The following is a 24361-nucleotide window of genomic DNA, read 5'->3' on the forward strand; positions in this document are numbered from 1 at the left end:
GTAATGCTAATGATTATGGACAAATGGAGAAGTTAGTTTTCTTATTCTTTATTTAATTGAAATTGTGAGCTCTCATTTAATCAAGGAACTGATCTTGCTTTCCAGGCACTTTTGGCTATAGCTGTTTAATATGAACACTTTACAGAGGTATGTTTCTAAGTAACATGATCTCTTGTTTATCCCGATCAGTGAGGCCTCTGATAGAGTCACTTTAGTATTCGCATCTTTGTCCATGGTGAAGTTAAAGTGTTTTCTAGAGCAGCACAGGGAGGAGAAGATAGCTGTTGCATGTGATACATCTTGGAGAAGACAAATTCTCATAGCATTTCACAAATATGCTTATCAAAATGGGTGAGAGGAAAGGCAGATGTCATTTCAAGGAAATATCCTTTTTTCAAGCAAACATTCTCCAGGTAAAAGTTGTTCTCAAGAAAGAAACTGTCCAAAGAGGAATGATATAGCTGATTAATATGTGGTTACTTTCCAGTTGGAAATCAGTGTAAAAACTCTAGCCTTCTGTATTCATACTGTTCTGTAGTATTGAGATCTGCATACATGTTTACACTAATTTTCTAGTTAAATCTGAAAATAATCACTAGTTTTGTTCTTATCTCAGAAATAATCTATAAGTTATTGACAGAATAAAAAAGCTTTTATTTAACTATGCTAGGAAAAAAGAATTTGAAATATCTTCTTGTCCTTTGGATTTGATTCAGTACTGATGCTTTCTGCATAGTTCACATAGAAATGTGTTACCCATACCTCTTTTTCTCTTCCTCTTGAAATCTGTGGGCAAATGTTTAAAATATAGTTTCTGACAGAGAGTTGCTCTAGAATTTGTTTTCTCTGACATTTAATGAGCTGTGATGAATATCTACTTCCTTCTGAGGCTTCTGCATGAAAACCTTTTTCATTGATTATTTTTTAATCTTCACTGTAAATTGATCTTCATTCCATATTAAACTAATGTACCTTACTATTTAACTTCTTTATAATCTCTTGTTCACGGGTCCAGTTGTAACCTTGTTTTTGTGTAAGTCTTGGTGTAAGACTAGTGTTAGGTAAGACATCAGTGTTTGGCCTCAGGTGTCTCCATGTAAACCAATCTGAACTTCAAAAACAAAAAGATTTTGTATTTGTCTTTCAATTTCCATGTTTCCATTACCGTGTCCAGGTGACTAAGCACCTTACTACTTTTCCATAACTCTAGCGCCATTTAAATCTCTAGTTTATTTTTCATCTACAATTTTTTGCAATCTTTCTTTAGTTCAGTATTTCTCCATGAGCACTTTGAAATGCCTCCCTCCTTTTATAGTTCTGGTTCTCAAATATTTTATTCACCTTTCTGCATCTCAGTCTTAAAGTCCATTTTGTAAGAAATTGGTGTGTAGTATTAACTATGCTCATTGGTACCCCATTCTCTTTGAAATATCTGTTCTTTCTAAAATATAACATTTTGTTAAAAACATTTTTGAAGAAGTATCCATTTATTTTTATTACTACCTGGACAGAAATATTAAGTGAGATTCATGGCTTATAATACATATTTGGCTGTATAGTTTACTTTGTATCTCCTCCAGTTCAATTTGTGCTAATGAAAGTACTTGCCTTGCTCAGGCAAGCCGTAGAAGAGCCAAGACTGACTTATTTTCAGTGACTACCTATTGGTGTCTTGATAGTGTGTGTTGTTTCACTGGGTTCCATATATAAAAGAGACATAGTCTTTTAAAGTTAAAATTCTAATTCAGGAACTTCCCTGGCAGTCCATTGGTTAGGACTCTGAGCTTCCAGTGCAGGGGCTGCAGGTTCTATCCCTGGTTGGGGAACTAAGATCCCCCCATATTGCATGTCATGGCTAAAAGAAAAAAATAAGATAAAGTAAAATAAAATAAAATTCTAGTTCAGATAAGGATTTACAGAAGAATTTACATATAAGGCTATGAAAAGTATTATGTAGTTTTGGGTGTCTGCTTCACAAAAGGGGAAAGTTGTTGATGGAGTGGCCCTGCTTGGTTCTAGAATTCCTTTTTTCACATAGGTGTGGTGCTTCAGAAGAAGCACCCACAGAGGGAATTGTTCTTTTGTCTTCTCTAACTGTGAGTTGCTATAAATTACCCTGAAGTGATATGCATTGTAGATCCTGGTAAAACGCATCAAGAGAAGGGTTTCTTTGTCATTTTGCTATTGGGAAGTTTCCCTGTTAGTGTGATGTTATTAGCACCTGTTGCTTTGGCTAGCTCAGACACATCACGGCTGTCATGGTAACGGGAGATTGGAAATGTCTAGTGATTTCTAAGATACAAGGAAATGAAGGAGTGTCCGTGCTTAGCGGGTATTTGGAGACTGGGAAAGGTGAGACGTGCTGATTACCTACAAAAAAGATCTTACAGGGGTTTTATCTGTTTTTATGTGTAGCACCTTATATTACTTCTCCTCTTATTCTAGGTGACAGAACAGAAGGAGTGTGTGGTTAGCATGTTAATGGAGGAAGAGTTGTTGGTTGGTGGGGCACAGGAGACAATGGGTTTTTTTTTTCTTTTTAGATCTCATTTGTAGTTTTTAAAGACTTGAAAAATACCATATCTGATTGTTCCATGTATGATAATTAATTGGAATTAATATCATTTAGGATTTCCAGTTTTTTTTTAAATGCTGCATATTTCTTCAAAAAGCTTTTCTTTTAGACTTAAATTTTAATTGTGAATTACAGTATCCTCTGCTGAAAGATCAATAAGAACTTTCTCCTATACCAAACTCTTGCCTATTATAATTCTTGGAATTATAGAGCATTTTCTGTGTATTCAATTTTCATCTATTTTGGGTCAGTCCACATAGGACTGATAATCCAGTATCAGATTAATTGTTCAGTAGCCAAAAAAGAGGGGACTTGTGTTTCTAGAATAGACAACAGAAATAAAGAAGTAAATTTTCTATAGTGAAAGGCTCTGGTAAGAATGAGGTAGAATATACCTGAACTTAGGAATTGAATTCTAATGGTTGATAGAGAAAAAAGCAAACAAACAAACAAAACACCTTAGTTGTTTATTAGGGGCAGACGGAGGTAGAACTTAATGACAAGAGGCACCTTGGTTTTTCTTGTTCTTTTCAGCAACATATACTAGGTGCACAATGAATCGTTGCAGAAAGAAATGAGTAAACCGACAAAGGAGCAAACAAGTAGGATAGTAGTCCAGAGTAAACAATCAGGGTGTTCACTGCCTGGGGAACCATCCTGAAGAAAATAAGCCTCTTATTATATTTTTTGTAACAGCAAATAGAATGAATTTATGAATATTTTAGTATCTGATGGCATATGGATATCAGCCATATGTCCTCACTGTTCTCAGCCTCCGAAATGTGAAATATCATTTTTTATTATGTATCTTTATTATTTTTTGCAAGCATAAGATTATTGAAAAAAATTTTTAAGTTAATTCTGAACCTTTAACTTTTCTTTTTCCATAGTCTTGAATTTCACGAATATAAATTGGTCTTTTTTGGTTTTGTTGGTTTGTTTTGGGAACCTGTCACTGTTGGTTAGAATTGATGATGGAAGTATCAATTTACTTCAAATTATTCCAAAATGGATGTTTTTATAGTGGGTGTATGTTGATGAATTATTAATTATTATTAGTTAAGTAATAATGGACTGCTTGAAGGCCGAGATAATTTTATTCAGTGTCTTAAGTGTCTTTTATCACATAACACACAACAGATGTTGGATGGGTAAATGGATGGCTGGATGAATGGTGATCATTCAACTTTGCAAAGGTGAAAAGTAGACTACAGGTCCAGTAGTTCCAAATGAACAAAAGTGTTAGTAAGTTACAACCTCCTGTTTCCTGGGACTTAGAGCTTATGAGAAGATACAGTTGCAGATTGGATATCAACAACATTCCACAGAACCAATGAAGTATCCAGTTTCCATAAAGCTTGCTTGGCTTGTTATGATATTCAATTATTAAGTGATGGTAACTGTTTCTATTTTAATTGTTTTGTTTCTACAAGCTGACTTCAGCACCTCTGGGTTCTATGTTATGATGGATGATTGTGTTCCATTCTCTGTGAGTTACTATTTGGTAAAACTTCCCAGAACACTAAGATTTCAGCAATAGCTTCCAGTTAGCTCTTCATCTATTCTCAAGTGACCTGGCAATCTTGCCCTTCTCTGTGAAGTGGGCTTTGTATGGTCTCCCATTGCCTCAGCCAATTAAGACCTTAAAATTAGGCTTTGAGGAACCCTGCTCATGCTTCCAGGAACAAATAGCGCCACTTTTCATTGAAGGAGATGAGAAGTGTTTAAGTTTGGCCAATGAACAAAGCAAGGATAAAAACAAGTGCTAAAATCACAATTAGCCCTGAATATTTTAATGCAGAAAGGGTATCAGTTTTTGGACACTATTCCACCATTATGCTTGATTTCCCCTCCATAATTTATAGACTTTTTCACTTCCTATAGAGATAATTAAGTTATATAGTAAGACATTTTGAAAAGGGTACTACACCCTTAGTTTTGAGGCAAATAGCTTAGCTATCCCTAGATGTAAGCAGGAATTAAAATATTCCTATTGCCTTAAGCCTGAATAAGATTCTAGAATGTCAGCTCTTCAAAGAATCTTTCTTGATTTGGGTGGGAGAGATGAGCAGGTTTGACATGAAGGTATGACATTTTTATGAATTTCATACATACTTAAAAGTTATTGTTATTAAATAATGAATATCTTGATTTATGGTAGGTTGACTTGTTTCTCTTTTAATGACTCTGACATTTTGTGTTGAGCTGTACCTATCTTTTGCTTCTGAGGCAATGAACAGTACCTGTCTTTTGCTTCCCATACCAGATTAGCAATGTTCCCTCTAATGGTTAAAAGGAATAAAGAGTGACTTTTCTGGGCAAATGACAGAAAGGGCTTTCCACCACCCCTTGCCCCCATCCTTCCCACTTAATTTGTCAACTGGGCATCAGCTAAGAATGGCAAGATTGATATTCCTACTCAGTAACAAAAGTGTTTGTAAGTGGGAAAAAAAAAATTTTAAGATGTTATTTGCTTACATATGGAAATTCTGCATGTGCATTAAGTGCTTCAAGTAACTTTTTTTTTTTCCTCAGACTGAGAATGACAAACTTTGTTGCTTTTGGCATGCCATATGTAAAAATGTATGTGATATATTTGCATGTATGTATATGTATACACCAGAGATGCTTTTGTGTAATATTATGCTGATTGTACTCTTAGAATGGAGTCTCTGAGCATTTGGCTCTGAAATCACCCCAGTGTCCAGGAACCAGCATAGATCAGGGCACTATGAGTCTTTTGACGTGGAAACTTCTTTGTGGTACAGGGTGCTCCCACCAGCTGAAGGACATCTGGTTATCGCTGCCTCCAAATACTGAATACTAGCAGCACTGTCTATATTCTGAAATAACCTTCAGAAAACTAGATGCCTTTCTCACAGCACCAGAAATTTTTTTTGTGCTTACTTGTTTTCTTATTTGTATCTGTTCAGGAAACCATGAATCACACAAGAGCACAGACCTTGTCTTAAATGTATCAATATTCCATGACATCACAGTGTGTGACCCATAAGCATTTAAGCCATGTTTATTCATCAGATGAAATGTAATACTTACTTTTTAACCTTTACCTAATTATTTGAATAGCATTTTCCCCAAACACAGGATTAAGCAATGTTGTGAAATAGTTTATCCAGAGATACCATAAACATATCTGATTATCCACTTACTTATTCATCTAGCCATGTGTTTATATCTGGGCTTGTAAAACAGAATTACACACAGTGGATTTCATTGAAAATGTGCAGCCTCACAGAGTAGTGCTGCCCCAAAAGAATGGGACACAAATACGAGCTACACATGTTATTTAAAAGTCACATTAAAAAAGGTAAAAAGAAAATGTGAAGTTAATTTTAATAATATATTTTATATAGCCCATTATATCCCAAATATAATCATTTTAATGTATAATTAGTATAAAAATTATCAAGTTATTTTACATTCCTTTTTCATATGGAGCTTTCTAAACCTAGCTTGTACTTTGCCCATACAGCACAACTTAGCCCCAGCCAGCCACATTTCAGAGGCTCAGTAACCTTGTGTGGTTCATGGCAATGTATGTGATGGCACAGCCTTAAAAGACCTTCTCTGTTGCCCACTGTCTCATCTCATCATTTCTTTGATGAACGATTTGTCTGTAGTAGTAAGAATCCTAGGATTGTTGAGAACTTTATAGGAAGTCTAAGATGAAGAGTGTAAGCGGAAGCTCATATGCTCTTATATTAATTTCTATTTATGAAAAAATTTCACATTTAAGAAATGATGTAAGGCTTCCTACAGTAAGACTATACCAAAATAGATGAAGGAAAATTAAAGATGTATAGAAATGATTTACATAGGTTACCTTCTATTTCTGCTTTATTGACTATGCCAAAGCCTTTGACTGTGTGGATCACAATAAACTGTAAAAAATTCTGAAAGAGATGGGAATACCAGACCACCTAACCTGCCTCTTGAGAAATCTGTATGCAGGTCAGGAAGCAACAGTTAGAACTGGACATGGAACAACAGACTGGTTCCAAATAGGAAAAGGAGTACGTCAAGGCTGTATATTGTCACCCTGCTTATTTAACTTATATGCAGAGTACATCATGAGAAACGCTGGACTGGAAGAAACACAAGCTGGAATCAAGATTGCCAGGAGAAATATCAATTACCTCAGATGTGCAGATGACACCACCCTTATGGCAGAAAGTGAAGACGAACTCAAAAGTCTCTTGATGAAAGTGAAAGAGGAGAGAGAAAAAGTTGGCTTAAAGCTCATCATTCAGAAAACGAAGATCATGGCATCTGGTCCCATCACTTCATGGGAAATAGATGGGGAAACAGTAGAAACAGTGTCAGACTTTATTTTTGGGGGCTCCAAAATCACTGCAGATGGTGACTGCAGCCATGAAATTAAAAGACGCTTACTCCTTGGAAGAAAAGTTATGACCAACCTAGATAGTATATTCAAAAGCAGAGACATTACTTTGCCAACAAAGGTCCATCTAGTCAAGGCTATGGTTTTTCCTGTGGTCATGTATGCATGTGAGAGTTGGACTGTGAAGAAGGCTGAGTGCTGAAGAATTGATACTTTTGAAGTGTGTTGTTGGAGAAGACTCTTGAGAGTCCCTTGAACTGCAAGGAGATCCAACCAGTCCATTCTGAAGGAGATCAGCCCTGGGATTTCTTTGGAAGGAATGATGCTAAAGCTGAAGCTCCAGTACTTTGGCCACCTCATGCAAAGAGTTGACTAATTGGAAAAGACTCTGATGCTGGGAGGGATTGGGGGCAGGAGGAGAAGGGGACGACCGAGGATGAGATGGCTGGATGGCATCACGGACTCGATGGATGTGAGTCTGAGTGAACTCCGGGAGATGGTGATGGACAGGGAGGCTTGGCGTGCTGCAATTCATGGAGTCGCAAAGAGTCGGACATGACTGAGCAACTGAACTGAACCGTCACTGAGTTTTCTGATTTTCTGTACGTCTGTTCAAAAAACAGATGGTAGAGAATAGTACAGTCATTTATGTAGCTGGGCAGTAGACAAAGATAGCTTTAGCAAATCAGAAGGAAGGACATTTCACGGAGGTTTATTTGCCTTCCTCCTAGAACTTTCTCTGTGCTGTATAGATTGCAGTAAAGAATTTGGATAGTTCATTCTTTGCAGTACACAAGTCATATTGTTTTTGGTTTAGAGTGTAGAGCTTAGTAAATATTTTGCTCAGGGCAAGGTTATTTTCCATTTAGCCTACAGAGTCTAAATTGCTTAGGCTGTGTTTTGACTGCCTAGACCAAGTTGTTTGTTTCCAGCTTTTTATTTTCAAAAGTTAGCACCTTCTAATGAATTTAGAAGAGTTTTTATTAGCTACATAGGAAGTAAATGAAAAGGGACCTAATGCTTTCTGAGTATTTACCACACTCCAAATTTGTATTTGATGTGTTATGTAACTTCTCAGATAATCTTTCATTTGAGATAGGTATCAGTCTTCCTAATTTATTAGGAAGGAAACTGAAACTCTTGCAGGTTAAGTGACAGGCGTTTGGATCTGTGGATAATGGGAACAGGATTCCTTTGTAAAATGTGGCTTGACCGGTGATGCAGGAAATCACTATCTTTATTCTGTCACTTTCAACTGTGACCTGTACCTGTCATTCACCACTCAGCAGCCTGGAGAAACTGTTCTGTAACATAAATTATACCATCTTATTACCCTACCTCAACCCATCAATAACTCATGTACTTAGAGGAAAGAATCCAGAGTTCTTTACCATGATTTGCAATCTCCCTCCCAGTTTGGCTTCTGCCTACTCCCCAGTTTCATCCATTTCCCTGTCAACTTGAGCAGTAAGTTCTAGACACAGTTTATACCGGCTTTATTGTGTTTTTTTGCCTTTTGGTACTTGGATTGCATCTTAAACTGTTTTTTCCCACCTTCATTTTGTTCCTTCTCTCTTTCCTCTGCTAATATTGTCCAGCTGTCATAAGTACCAATTGCGTTGACTTTCCAGGTCCGCATCCCTTTCTTTGTTCTAAAGGATTCAGTTTCCTGACTCACACTGACAGCTCGGTAGCCAGACCTGAACTGGGCTGGTGGCTCGCTTCCCCTCACCACAGGGTTTGTTTCAGGAGATCCACTGTAGTCTCTTCTGAGTCCTTCTGTGATTGAAAATCTCAAACTCAAAATAGGAGAACCTCTTTTTATGCTTTGGACATGGTATTAAAAGGTTACAGACCTCTCTTTCAGAGTTCATATTCTGTGGCAAGAAGAGAAAAACCGATAGCAGAGAAATAAGTCAGTGCTCCAAAAAAACCTACAGATGTGGGTCAATTGCTGGGCTTGCTGGTGTTGAGCCCTTGTACTCACTTAACCCCATTTGAGCCTGTGCCTTTCTTGATGAGATGCTGCATTTCATTCCTTCCCTTTTGGTTATTAGTGAACCTTGGCTCTCCGTCCTTTACAGGCAGCATTTTGACAAATCAGCGTTCCCAGTTGTATCCCTGAATACACACAGCAAGGAATTATTAGAATTCATTCTGTTTTCCTGTGTTAAATTAAAAAATATTTCTTAGCATCACTCTAAGATCATGTTAAGCTAATTTTATTTAGTTTGGAAATGGTGGTTCCACTTTGTCTGCAGCTATATATTTTCTGTTCAGAATTTCTTTTAGTATTCCTTCAATTTCTGAAAACCTAGAGAGGTAGAATATCTCTATATGATATGTACGTATATATAAAATACAAAATGATTACTTGTGGACATATCATTTTATCGGTGAAATTATTGTATTTTTGTGCCATGTAAATTTGGGGTCCATTGAAACAGTGTTTAGTTTTTTTGAGTTGCATTATTTTTACTAAAATTTAGAATAAATACTATGAAGTTTTTGTTGAGAAGATGAAAGTGATACAAATATCTGCTAATATGAAGTTGTCCCCATGCTAGATAGAATTAATGAATTGGCATTGATAATTTGTACATTTATTTGTATCATTCAAGTCATTGCTGTTGAATTGTATACGACTTGATCATGTCATTCTAGTTTAATTCATATGTTTGATTACATAGCAAAGTAACAAACACCATTTTGGCTGTGTTATGTTACATGAAAACAAGGACTGGGGATGGAAGCTCTGTGAAGATGCAAGTGAAATGCATACTAAGTTAAATTAGCGATCCATTTCATTCAGTATTCTGACAACGGCCCCATGTAGATGTTTTGATGGAAGCACAATCCTTACGTTCATTTGGTCATTTTGAAATGTTAAGAGTATATTCTGTGTATGTGTGCTTAGTCACTCAGACATGTCTGCCTCTTTGTGAGCCCTTGGACTCTAGCCCAGCAGGCTCTTCTGTCCATGGGATTCTCCAGGTAAGAATACTGGAGTGGATTACCATTCCCTTCTCCAGGGGATCTTCCCAACCCAGGGCTCAAACCCACATCTCCTGCATTACTGCCAGATTCTTTACTAGCTGAGCCACCAGGGAAGCCCACAAGAGTACTCTAAGTATCTTTCATTTCTTTTTAAAGTAACCTGCATGGTTTAAAAAACTTTTTGAATTGCTTTTATATTTTCAAGAGACCTAAACCATCTTAGGAATAGTGCCCTACCTACCATACCTGCCACTACTCTCATCTTCTGATGCTCATGGCAGACATTACAAAAGTTAGCTTTCTCTGGGTCAGCTGCAGCTTCAGTATTCTCCCTAAAACACTGTTCTAGATAGCCATTGCCAACTTACTTAAACTGATTCATGTAGTGAAATTTAGTTGTTAGTATGTGTAGGAAATTAGTTCTAAATGCTAGTGTTCTGTCTACACTAAAAGTGATAGTACTTCTTCTTACTTTAGGCATTCTGTTTTCAGAATTTTCATTTGCTTTTTAAAATATTTCACTTTCAGTTCTGCTAGTCACTCAGAAAGGGACAAGTATCATTCCAAGTGGCTGATGGCAGAGTTCTTACCCTTAAGAGGCTACAAGTTTTGTGAACTATCACGGACATGCTGGCTTTGGCTATTATTTCTTTTTCAATTAACCTTTGCTTTGCTTAAGGTATTTCGCTTTGCTCCCTCAACTCAATGATGAAATGACAAATAGCTCAATTAAAAATTGGGCAAAGGTCTCAAATAGGCAGTTCTCCAAAGATTATATAAAATGGCTAATGAGCACATGAAAAGATGTCCAGTATCGTTAACCATCAGGGAAATGCAAATCAAAACCACAACATGATGCCATTTCACACCCCTCCGGATAGCTGTTATCAAAAAGACCGATAATGACTGTTGGAGAGGATGTGGAGATATTGGAAGCCTTATACACTGCTGGTGAGAATGTGAAAAAGTGAGGCCACTGTGGAAAAATCTGGCAGTTTTCTGATAAGTTAAATATAGAATTATCATAGTACTCCACTTTTTTATTCCAAGGTATATACCAAAGAGAAATGAACACACATATCCATGTTAAAACTGGTACATTAATATTCATAGCAGCCAAATGTTCATAATAGCCCAAAAGTAGAAGCATCCCAAATGTCTATCAACTGGTGATTGGATAAGTAGAACGTCGTACAGCTACATGGTGGAATATTATTTAGCAATAAGAAGAAATGCATTACTAATAAATTTTACATCGATGAACCTTAAAAACACTAAGCTAAGTGTAAGGAGTCAATGAAAAAAGCTACATGCTGTATGATCTCATTTATATCAAATGTCCCTTACAGGCAAATGAGAAACAGGAAATAGATTAGTGGTTGCCTAAGGCCAGAGTAGTGGGGGAAATGGGTGAATTGGGATGTGTCAGCCAAGGGGTACAAGGTTTCTTTTTGGGGTAATGAAAACATTCTAGAATTGTGATGGTTGTGTTTTGGTCATCCAATCATACATTTCAAATGGGTGATTCATATGCTGTATGAATTATATCTCTCACTGTTAAAATTAGTGTTATTTAGTTTCTAATCTTCCCTTCACTCTGCATATCTAATTCTTTAAACAATATTATCAGCTCTACCTATACACTATATTCCAAATCTGTCTCATTCTAATAATCTTGGTTCAAAGTCAACTTTTGCCTGGACACCACTGCAGTGACCTCCTATCTGGCTTATACCTGCCTCCACTCTTGCATTCATGCAGTTATTTGTTTCATCTAGCAGGCAGAGTGAATATTTTTAAATTGATGATGAAATAGGTAATATTATTGCCTATTAATGCTAATAAAATTGTAGTGAAGTCACTTCACAGTTACTGTGCCACGTAATATTACAGGTACATAAATGTTCACTCATTTAATCCTTACCACAGCTCTATGCTGAAGGTGCTGTTACTAATCCCCATTTTATTGATGAAGGAACTCAGGTTCAGAAAGGTTAAGTGATTTGCCCAAGGCTGTGCAGCAAGTAAATAGCTGTTATATAAAGTGGATCAAGGCATTCCTTGACTTAACATTCACTCAGTGCTTGCCCCTCTTTATTTTACCAATTTCTAGCCTACCAATCTCATTCTTGCCTTGGGCCATTTGTACTTTTCCCTTTCTCTCTTACAGGTCTCACTCTGGACTTTTATTTCTTCCTATCATTTTTAACTTCATTGTCACCTCACGGAAAAGCTATCTTCATTAATGCCAACTTGCTTTTGCATTTTTGAATATTTTCTTTATTGCCTCTATCAGTGCTTGAAATTATCTTATTTTAAATGTTTAATCATATAAGCTTTGCCTCTGCCTTGTAGAATCATGCCTGACAAATAGTAAGAGTTCTGACTTTCTGACTTGTGGGAGGTTTGGATTTTATTTGTTTTCCAAATTATGGCTGAAACAAATTTTCACAGTGCATGTGGGAAGACTGTTTTTATGCTCTAGTGACTCACTGTAAGAATATTTTTCACATGTTATTATAATTACTTTTAAAAAATAAAATAATCTTTTATAATTGATACCTTTGCAAGTGTCATTTTGGCCTTCACTTATTTTAAGATGGGAGTTGACCATTTGATTATGTGATATTTGAATGATTAGACAATATTGCTATTATTAACATGTTCCATATTTTTTAAGGTATTACTGTTTACTTCTAGGACATATATATATATATATATATATTTTCAGGTGGGAGTATAAATAGAGAGTGGGAAGGGCTGAGGAAAGCAGTTCTTGGCTGTTGGTTTTATGGGGGCCTTTGAAGTGATATAACCACAGTCAACTTGGAGAAACCATGAGAGAGCTAGGGTAATTTTCTAGATCTGTTCTTGTCTGATGTTCTTGATTCTAAATTCTCACTGAGAAGCCTTGCTGTACCAAGCCTTTTCATTAGTTGGGCCCACACACACTTATGTGGTGAAGTGTGATGATATCAATGCATACACACAGAAACACACTTTAATGTTCCATTTCCATAATAGCCTTTCATCAGTATCTTCCCTTCTGTTCCTTTTCTGTTGTTTTTCTCATCTTTGAGTGATGGTGTTTACATTTCTAATGAGAGACATAGCTCTTTGTGTGTGCATATATTACTCCTTGAATTAATGATACAATCATGTACACTTATGCAGCAATTTAAAGATTCCAGTTGTGTACACACATCCTAAAGAAAACTCGGGCTTCTTGAGAAGAAACATATTGTACAACTAGATGTCTGAGATTTACATTTTGATATTTTGCTGGCCTCTGATACATTGAAAAAGAATACAATATTCAGTATATTCTTACTAGTAGTTTTATTTTTCAGAATATTAAAATTGGATCCCATGTGCATAAATAATATTTATAGAATTCAGTTCTCTTAACTTTTCACTACTCAGCAAAGCAAGACAGATAAACACTAGATGCTAACAAATAAAATAGGAAACTGCAGCATTGAATGGCTAGGTTCCAGCTGCTTTTACATAGTTTCTAATAACCAAGATTTTCATGCAGCTGACTCTTGATTCTTTGTATGGATAGGCTGGTTGTAGGATGTTGCCTGCAATCTACATAAGTTATCCAGTACTTGTAAGTGATGCTAAATAGAAGTTACTTAAAAACTTTTTATGCTTTAAATACATATATAAAAATAAACCTACCATGTGCACGGCTGGGCAGATTCAAAGAGTAGTAAGGACCCTGTCCCTGCCCTCGAGGAGGTTCTAGCCCCGTAGTCTAGGTGCTCACTTCAGCTCACCTTTGGATATATTGCTGTCAATACTAATAAGGTACTGTGCAGACACATAATGAAGACACTAGCTCTTCCTGGATGATTTGGAGGACAGAGAGCTATTTCAATTGGACTCTGAAGGTTAAATAAGAGTGTGCCAGCTGGAGAAGCAGGCAACTGAAACTACAGAAGAGTCATAGGATTTTAAAAAGGCCATGCTGGTCTAGGAACCAGGAAGAGATTTAGGACGACAACAGTAGAAAATGGTTTCCTTCAATGAGGAGCAGGAGTAAATTTCAGCAGATGAGAAGTGGGAGAGGAAGAAAGAAATAAGGTGAACTTGGAAATGTGATTTGATATCAGATTAAGAATGTTTTTTCATTAACCACCAGATATCTTCTGTGAATGAGTGTGGTGATTCCTCTTATTTGTAGAATGAGCAATGGGGAAAATGCTCTTCCTCTGTTATGCCTTCTGTATAAAACATGCTCTTCTTGAGAGCTGTTCTGTTACTAGTAGTGATAAGAAGCTACAGTATTGTTCAGTTTTAGTCTACCTGTGTCTTCTTTGATTGTCCTATGATATGATTAAATTTAACTTTTGTATTCTTTACAGATAGGGCATTATCTGGTGAAAGATGGAGTTAGTGTAACCTTGCATTTTACAGTTTAGAGTTTTAGGCTGTATGGCATTTGGAAGCAGTCTGTTTGTCCAGCCTGAACTAGATCTAATGGAGACATACAGGGCTCAGGGAAAGTGAACCCTTGCCACTGACTTGGTTATTTGTCATTTCAGGATATTCATGATGGAGTAGGTGAAGTGTTTCTGACTGAGATAGGTAGATTGGTAGAACTTTAAGATGGCTTCTAGTTGAACAGTTACAGAAGCCCTAATCACCCTTGTGATCTCAGGCTGCCTTTCGAGGATACATCCGAGGGCTTGCCTTGGGTTTTCTACTTCAGAGTGCATTCTATGGGATGAGGAGTATACAGGGCCATGGATGCATGGCTGCCCACTCATACTGGACCAAACTCTGGGTATGGTTAGATTCTTTGATCAAACCGTGAAGAGCCCACTCGGAGGAAAAGTTCAGGCCCTCTCCTTTGGTCTTGTCTTCCCAAAGACAGTGTGAATCCCTCTAGGTTCAAGAGGCGGCTGAAGAGTCACTGTCTGTGGGGCAGCAGGGCTCAGATGTGTGCTGCAGTCCCCACATTCGTATGCCAAGGCCCCTCATGGTGCTGGACAGAGTCCGGTGGCTTGGGAAGGCTTCCTTTTACATCCCTGAAGATGTGCAGAACAGCCTGCCTGGACCTGGAAGGGTCAACTGGAATTATAGAAGTTAAAAGGATCAAGAGGCTTCAGTATAGAATTTGAGACGTGTCAATGAGCTCTTTAGAGAATCTGTGCACTGCTTTTCCTTGGAGTTATTTCTCTCAAACCCCCTCTTGTGTTGGAGGCAGATTATGTCTAATGTTTGTATTTGCAGACTTTCTGACCTCTTATATTTGATCTCCCCCAAAAGTTTCAAATTAAAAGGTTTCTTTCTAAAGGGGTTTATCAAATTTTACTATTAGGCCCTAATTCCCTCCTATGCCCAATGTGTAGTCATTGGAATTAGACTAGAAAGAACAAATTGATTTCATGTACTTGTGTTTATAGTAGAACAAGATAATAAAAGATGAATTGGCACGCAACAAGTTAAGTCAATAGCATTAGACCTGTAGAATTATTTTCACTCCGTTTTAAAAAACAAATACATTACTACTTACAATTTCCTATATATTTTATGCTGTAGCATCTTATGATTGAAGAGAAAGTAATTGTTTTATGTGTTATTTGACGCTTCATTAGTATAATATTGTGTGGTAAAAATATGTGAACACATAGATATTTTATATATATTTATATACACACACACTTATATTCTCATATGTTAATTTTCAGAGCACACTTTAAAGGAGTGTATGTATTTTTCTTTAGATTTCTTTCTTCATTACAAAGGAGAAAAAACAAGGACTGACTCAGAGTAGTTACATGGAAGTTATCCTAAGTGGTTTCCTTGGTTTTTCATTACCTCAGTTCAACATTTACCTCAATCTGTATATAAATGATGGAAATAATTTTTGGAGATCAGAAAAACAGCAAAATTAGATTATCTTTTCCTGTGAGCCAAAAGAGCTCTTTTGTTTGTAGGTGCTACACTTTGTTTTTTTGAAGGGAGTGAATGTGTGTATTTGGTAAATAAGATTTACTTTAATGCTCTGGAGTATGCAAGTTAATGATTTTAGCTTCTAATGTTTTATGACTTTAAAGAAAACTATTGGACAATTTGAATGTCCGATGGTTTAATTCACAGTCATATTGTGGTCTTGAAATTGTTCTATGTAAACGTTTAGATGGAGTTTGCACATTGTCAGTTCTAGTTATTCTAAATCACTTTTGATTTTTTAAAATTTTGCTCAAGAAAATATCCAATTAAAGTCAGTGGAATATGCAAAAAAAAATAAAGTCAATGGAATATGCATGTGTAAAATACGTCACTAGTTATGGGGCCTTTGAGCAGGTTGATGTGCAGATCAGATAACAAGGGGTTAATTAGATGATTATTTTTTAAAGAGAATTTTTAAATGACTAGTGACTTGCTTTATTTTATTTTCAGTTGTATACTCCTTAATGACAGTATTTCAATAGAAATATCTATTCTTTTAATATTTATAATCCTAAGATAACTTGAGGAAAAAGTCTGGGAAAGTAGGTTTTGTGATATGGACAAGTTATTATTTTATACAGCAATATATTTTACATGATTATTATTTCAGTAGGTGGTATAGACTGTATATATGTGTGTGTATTCATATAATACATATATATATGCTTATATATATGCAGATCCAGTCAACTCTGAAATAGATGGAAATAGGTACATCTTGTTTGTTATTGTTTAATCAGAATTTCCTAACTTTTTTTCTAAACGCAATGTATAATTCTGATTTCATACTATGGTTGTGGCATCTCCCATGAGAAAACAAAGTCAATAAGATCTGTTGCCTAGTAACAAATTATCAAGGAAAGCAGATGAGAAGAACACTAAAACTGTTTCAGTCTGTGTTTAAAATTGTTTGGTAATGGAGATTATGTTTGCAGCAATTTATGATGTGATTTCATCCTTCTGAGATTGTTCCTATCTATCCTTAAGAAATAGCTGTGTTTTGCAGATAGCTATAGGTATAGGTTATCTGTTTATGTCCCCTCCTCCAAGGGTCAAGGTTCAAAAATAATTATTAGTCCAGAATTAATTGTTGTGCTGGCTGTTTGTATTACAAAAGAATTCTTATTTTAGGTATTCTCTCATTCTTAGTTACTCTCCTAGTTTTAATTTGCTACATTGCTCTGCAGTCTGAAATAGAAAGAAGACAGTCTAATTGTGGCATTTGTTGTTGATTATAGAAACAAACGTGAAATACATGTTGATCCCCATTGTAGCTTTCTCTCAGCTCCACATTATGGTTACTTCTTAATGTCCTGTGTATAAAATTAGATAGAGGATCCAATATTGATCAGATATTATTCTTAAGCAAGGCAGGTGTTTCATTTGATATTCCACTTGCAAGCCATTAGAATTGTTGATAATAAGAAACTGAGCCATTCAGAAAAAAATCCAGTTGATAGAATGGAAATGAAAACCCTATTCATTTTTCAAAAAAAGGAAATAAAATATGTAGCTATAACTAACCTTAATGACAAATTAAAACCCATATGAGGAAAACTGTGAAACACACCTGAAAGAGACAGCTGTATACTGGAAGATATGAGAGGCATACCATTTTCTTGGCTAGGAGAACTCAAGTATCATAATGATATAATTTATTCCCAAATCAATGACTTAAATGCAAACTCATACATGTATAATCTCCTTTTTTGTTTTTCTTTTTTTTAACTCAAGCTTGGAAAGCCAATTATAAAATTCATTTGGAAGAATGAAAAAGTATGAATATACTGTAAAATCCAGAGAAAGAAGAGCAAGGGAAAAGAGTCGGTCTAAATCTCTTTAGACCGACTCTTTGCGACCCCATGGACTGTAGCCTACCGGGCTCCTCCCTCCGTGGGATTCTCCAGGCAAGACTACTGGAGTGGGTTGCCATTTCCTTCTCCAGGGGATCTTCCCCACCCAGGGATCGAACCTGAGTCTCCCGCATTCCAGGCAGACGCTTTAACCTCTGAGCCACCAGGGAAGCCCAAATCTCTCTTAAAAAGAAAAATAAATTTACTAGACAGACCAACGGAACCAATAGAAAATCCAGAAATAGACCCAAATGCTTAAAGAAATTTAGTCTACAGTAAGGTTAGAATTTTAAATCAGTGCAGATATATAAACTTTTTAGTAAGTATACAGGGATAACTGGATATTTGTATGGAAAAAGATTACATTAGATTCATTACTGAGGCCATCCACTTGAATGTATTTTAAATGGATCAGAGACTTCAGTGTTAAAAATGAAATTACACAAATACTAGTAAAAGCATGGACAATACCTCTATAGTCTGGCAGTAGGCAAAAGTTACCTTTACTAGCTAAAATCCAGAAGCAATCAGGATATAGAATTGATATATTTGATTATATAGAAGTTATTTATTTATTTATTTATTTATTTATTTTAATGATTGAAAACCTTCCACCATAAGTAAAATAAAAAGCAAGTTATCAATTGGGAAAAATATTTGCCAGTCTTATCATACACAAGAGGTTATAGCCCTAAATACTGAGACTGGAAACTGAGGAAACAAGCTTTTTTTACACACTGCTTGTCGCAATGCAAAATGGTCCCCTTTTGAAGGTGCCTTTGAATGTAGTTAATTTCCATAAGCACTAACTTTTGATTCCTGGATCCTACTTCTAGGAATTTGTGTCAAAGATGCAGATACAGTGGACAGCCATACAAGAGCCCACTGCATAATGCTGGTTTTTTTTGCAGCACTTTTTAATAGCAAAAGAGGAAATAACCCAATATCCATCATTAGGGGGTTGGTTGAAAAAAAAAAAAGAACCGAACATCCAGAATGTGTACTAATATGCAACGATGGAGAGAAATTCCTCTTCAGTGTCTGGTATCTCTGTTGGGAGGATTCAGAGGCAGGGCTGCCTACAAGGAAGTCTCCCCCTGCTCCTGTTCCTCAGAGCATGGCAGCTCAGGGCTCATGTGTCCTGGGGAATAGTGAAGTTATATTGCTTCTTCTAATCTCTTTGTGGAAATCACACAGCATCACTGCCCTGCACTCTGTTGATAACAAGCCACTCTCCAGGCTCAGATGGTAAAGCGTCTGTCTACAGTGCCGGAGACCTGGGTTCGATCCCTGGGTCGGGAAGATCCGCTGGAGAAGGAAGTGGCAGTCCACTCCAGTACTATTGCCTGGAAAATTCCATGGACAGGGGAGCCTGGTAGGCTACAGTCCACGGGGTCGCAAAGAGTCGGACACGACTGAGCGACTTCACTTCACTTCACTTCACCAGCAAATATCAGGCTATATCAGGTCATTGGTAAATATTTATTGTGAACATCCTTTTGGCTAAAATAAAATGATTCTTATCTTTTAAACATAACTACAGTACTTTGGTCCAGAGAAGGCAATGGCACCCCAGTCCAGTACTCTTGCCTGGAAACTCCCATGGACGGAGGAGCCTGGTAGGCTGCAGTCCATTGGGTCGCTAAGAGTTGGACACGACTGAGCGACTTCACTTTCACTTTTCACTTTCATGCATTGGAGAAGGCAATGGCAACCCACTCCAGTGTTCTTGCCTGGAGAATCCCAGGGACAGGGGAGCCTGATGGGCTGCCATCTATGGGGTTGCATAGAGTCTGACACGACTGAAGCGACTTAGCAGCAGCAGCAGCAACAGTACTTTGGTCATGCCTAAAAAAATAGCAATTTTAAAATAATGTATCACAAACGAATAAGATTGTTCAGGTATAGATAATAGTTGTAATTGGATAATGTGTATATCAGCTCATTATACTGATCTAGCTCTTTGCTTTTGAATAGGTTTGAAATTTTGCATAATAAAAAGGTTTAAAAAAGAAAGGTAGAAATGAGACAAGAAAGAAAATAAGGGAAGGAATGGAAGGATTGAGAAAAGGAAAGATGGAATTGATCTAGGTGAAACTTTGGCATAATTCAATATTGTTGCTGTCTCAGCTTTATAGAAAATTACATTCAATATACATTTCCATTTTCAAAACATAAAAATATGGACCTAAGATACATCTGTAATTTTTAGATTTATGAGGAATAGTCCTAAAAGTCTCCATAATAAAATAAATTGTTTATATTTGTTAAGTACACATGAGATTGGAAAATATATGTATATTCCCTGGTGGCTCAGAAGGTAAAGCGTCTGCCTACAATGCAGGAGACCCGGGTTCAATCCCTGGGTTGGGAAGATCTCCTGGAGAAGGAAATGGCAATCCACTCCAGTTTTCTTACCTGGAAAAGCCCATGGATGGAGGAGCCTGGTAGGCTACAGTCCATGGGGTCGCAAAGAGTCGGACACGACTAAGCGACTTCATTTTCACTTTTTCACATATATTGTATTGTATCTGTATATAAAATATGAGCAGATAAAAATCTATGTGACTTCTCAGCGTAACCAAATCCTAAATTTTATTTAGTATATGGTACTTCTTTTTTTTCCTCTTAGAAAATGTAATCTGAACTTTTGATTCAAATGTTAACTTATTGGCTGGAATGTTTACTTCATGGTTTTCTTCATTCTTCAAATGAGTATCAGCTTCTTAAATTGCAATTTATCCTTAGTAAAATGCTCTAATGGTTTACAGCTACATATTGAAATTATTTCTCAGAGATCCTGTTTTTCTATATTTAATTATGTGGTAAGGAACAAATAAAGGTATTATTTTTAGTGTGTTTTTCCCATTACATAAGCATCTGTCTTACTAATCTAAAGAGTTTCTTAATTCTGGTAGTTTAAAGTTTTATTAATAATCATTTTGTGGGTTGAATCTAAATTAAGATGTTATTACCCAGACAATTTTCTTTGGTTTTCTTTTGCTGTGAAAGAAAATAGGGAAGGAGGGTGTTTTCTGTGGCTATAAAAAGGTAGGATGAAGGGATCTTTGTGCAGGAACTTTCTGTGTCGTGACTGTGTTGGTGCTCACGTGAATCTGCACATGTGATGAAATGATAGAGTTGTGTAGAATTAAACACACACACACACACACACAGGTGCAGGTAAAAACTGATGAAATCTGGATCATGTCTGTGGATTGTATCCGTGTCAGTCTTCTGGTTATGGTATTAAATAACATTTATGCAGACTGGTATCATTGGAGGAAGGTGGGCAAAGGATATAAGCCTTCTCTCTATTATTTTATACAGCTGCATGTGAATCTTATAATCTCACAATAAAATCTGAAAGTAGATTATATTGGTTTTAATATTTTGAATGATAATTTATTGACATAAGACAATAAAATATCAAACCTAGTTAAAACAGTGAACACATGTGTTCTAATTTCTTATATATTTTTTAGCTTTTGAATTTTTAAAAGTTTAAATTAGAATAGGACCTGAGTAAGTTCTTAAAAATAGACATCGAGGACTTCCCTGGTGGTCCAGTGGCGAAGACTCCATGCTCCCAAAGCAGGGGGCCCTGGTTTGATCCCTAGTCCAGGAACTAGATTCCACATGCCTCAGCTAAGAGTTTACAAGCCACAACTAGAGTCTGCATGCCGCAACTAAAGATATGACTACAGATGCCACAACTAAGACTCAGCCAAAGGAATGCAGTTTCCATACTTTTAAGTTTTTGTTTGTTTGTTTGTTTGTTTTTAAAGAAAGCTGATACTGTTTAGCATAAGAATCTTTAAATAGATAACCATAGATCTGAGAACTGGGAGAGCCCCGTATGTGTTTCTAACTGTCTCTACTACAAATGAAGGAATGGACCCAGAAAGGTTAAGTGGTTTTTCCAAGGTTTTACAATTTTAATGAAGCAGTGATTGATTTTTACCTACCTTTTATCTCTGGCCTTCTTTTTTCCTGCATCATCTGTCAATCTGTGTATTTTCACTTTTTGTTTTAAGAACTTTTCCTTTAGTTCTAGTCTCTCTGGTATTAATCATAAGAATAGTAAAAACAAACATAATTTTTATAGTGTACATTTTTGGGTGGTGTCATAATCATATAAATCATAATTTATATGGTTAAAAAACCATGCTGTGTGGATCTTTTGGCTTGGGTTTTGCTTTATGTGTTTGTGTTGCTTTACCTCTCAGAAAAACAGTTTCTTTTTGATTTTAAAGAAATAGCTCTTATTATAGGTCACAAAATAAGCAGGTAGTTGCCACAGGTTTTCCAAGTGGCCTTTGGAAATTCATGGACTCTGAACTCCCACTGCTTAGGTTTGACTCTTGATTTTACCACATTTTGACCCTGAGACACTTCCAACCTCACTATCCCTTAGTTGCCCATTTGTTAAGTGGCATTAATAATATTGTTCACCTGGAAGGGTTGTTGTATCAAATGCACTAATACAGGCAGATTGATTGAGACAGTGGCTAGAGAGGGTTCAGTAAATGTGAACTGCTGTTTTTACATATGAACTGCTGTTTTTACATATGACTCTTTGTTTTGGTGTTATTCTCATGAGACATTGCTTGGTCCAAAGGCTGCATTAAGGGAATGCGCAAGGGCAATCATAAGAATGTGATCAGGAGTACATACACAAGGAATCAGTAAATCATCTTTGAGCACTTGTAATGTCAAGGACAAATAGATGCCCAGGGAAATGTGTTTCCCTTAATTTAGTGTTTAACTAATCTGATTTTCCTCTTGAATCTTGACCCTTTGGTTAATCCACTTAACAAATAGTTGTCAAGTGCTTACTATAATGCTGGGCTCTTTTCTTGAAAGCAAAGATAACAGCAGTGAATAAAATACACAGGAAGTCCTGCAGCTGTGTTGGTTATCTTCTACTGGCAGGAGACAGACAATAAACAAAAGCAAGTCAATTATAGAGTATTTTAAAAGATAATAATTGCCATGGGGGAAAAAAAAAAAGCAAAGAAGGCAAGAGGAATGCCAGTAAAGACAAAGTATAATTTTATTTTATTTTTAAAAATTTATTTATTGATTAATATAAATTTATTTATTTTAATTGGAGGTTAATTACTTTACAGTATTGTATTGGTTTTGCCATACATCAACATGTATCCACCACAGGTATACACGTGTTCCCCATCCTGAACCCCCCTCCCTCCTCCCTCCTCCCTCCTCCCTGCCTGTACCATAAATGTCATCAGAGTTGGCTTCATTGAGAAAGTGCCATTGGAACAAGGAATGCAAGGGGGAAATTTACATGCAGAAATGACATGCGTATTCCAGGTAGAGAGAAGCACTAGTGCAAAGGCCCTGGGGCAGCTGTGTGCCCTGCGTGTTTGAGGAATGTCAGAGAAGCCGCTATGGCTGGACCTGAGTGAGCAAAGGGGACCATGGTGGTGGAATTTAAGAAATCCAGAGGAGTCCAAATGATGACAGCCTTTAGCTGAAAAAGCAAACCCTCCTTGTCTGACGTGGGAAGGCTGGTGGTGAAGCAGCAAGAAACTTAATGGGAAAGAGTGAACTGAAAGTCAGATCTAGTTTAAAATTTAAAGCAGTCCTTTTTAGTCTGCTTTGGTCCAGGGACCAAATCTGGACCATAGTCTCTCAGGTAACCTTGTCTGCATCCCAGCAGAGGTCCCCTTATGCACCTTTGAGGCAGAAAGGTGCCCCTGCCTCCTCTGTCCCTGAGTGAAGCTCCCCATCCCTTTGGTGGTTGCTTTCCCGCAGTTGCACATTTCAAGGCTAGAGTCAGTCGCTGGTGTAGCTCGTCTGCCACGTTTCATCTCGGGTGGTGTTGCCTGCAGCACCAGCCAGCTTGATTTCACCTCTTCTCTCGCTGCTGCCGCCCTCCATTCCTCTCAGACCTGGATGTGTGTCCTGTTTAATTCCACAGAACCATTTGCTGGGCAGCCTCCCTGAGGTCGGTACCCTGGCTGGCCCTCAGTGGCTTCTGTTTCCCTCTGAGACTGCCCGGAACCAGAGGCTAATCAGTGGATTAAACCTCGGGTCCTCCTCAGTGCAGACACCCTGCCTCCAAGGTGGTGGTTCTGCCATCTGGGGCAGCCTGAGGGACAGGCACTTTTCCGAGTCCTTAAGAAGGACCAGGAGCTAGAGTCCTGCCTGCCCTGTGGTATCCGTGGGGATCTAATGAGCTGCTGCTGCCCTAGAAAGAACAGGAGAAGGGAAATCGGCTCATGGATGAGACAGTCTCGTTTGGCTTCCTCTCTCTTCCCTGCTGCCTTTTAAGACAAGAAAGGGACAGTCTTGCTCATATATTACATCCTATTCCTGTTTGGATATCCCCTACATTAAAACTATATGGTCAGCGAGACAAACTTTTCCCTTGGGTTGCTAAAATGGGAGACAGATGGTATTTTCTCTCAAGCTGGTATTCAAACTAGCAAGCCTATCTGACTCCATAAATCCTATTTTCTATGAAAGAAGCTGCATATTACAGTGTTATTTTTCTTGGGATTCCTTAGGTCACAAAATCCTAAAGTACTAATTCGGAATGAAATTCTGTTACTACTTGTAACCTCTACTCAGATAGATGCT

At 37.1% G+C, this 24361-nt stretch overlaps 1 protein-coding gene and 1 non-coding gene across 2 annotated transcripts in view; one reads left to right on the forward strand and one right to left on the reverse strand.

Moving 5' to 3' along the window:
* CEP128 (centrosomal protein 128) overlaps positions 1–24361 on the forward strand; it is a 441766-nt gene that overhangs the window by 211006 nt on the left and 206399 nt on the right. The window lies entirely within an intron of this gene.
* TRNAS-GGA (transfer RNA serine (anticodon GGA)) lies at positions 17851–17922 on the reverse strand. Its single transcript has one exon. It is a non-coding gene; the product is annotated as a tRNA-Ser (tRNA).

Source organism: Capricornis sumatraensis, chromosome 2 (assembly GCF_032405125.1).
Source record: "Capricornis sumatraensis isolate serow.1 chromosome 2, serow.2, whole genome shotgun sequence".
Taxonomy (NCBI): domain Eukaryota; kingdom Metazoa; phylum Chordata; class Mammalia; order Artiodactyla; family Bovidae; genus Capricornis; species Capricornis sumatraensis.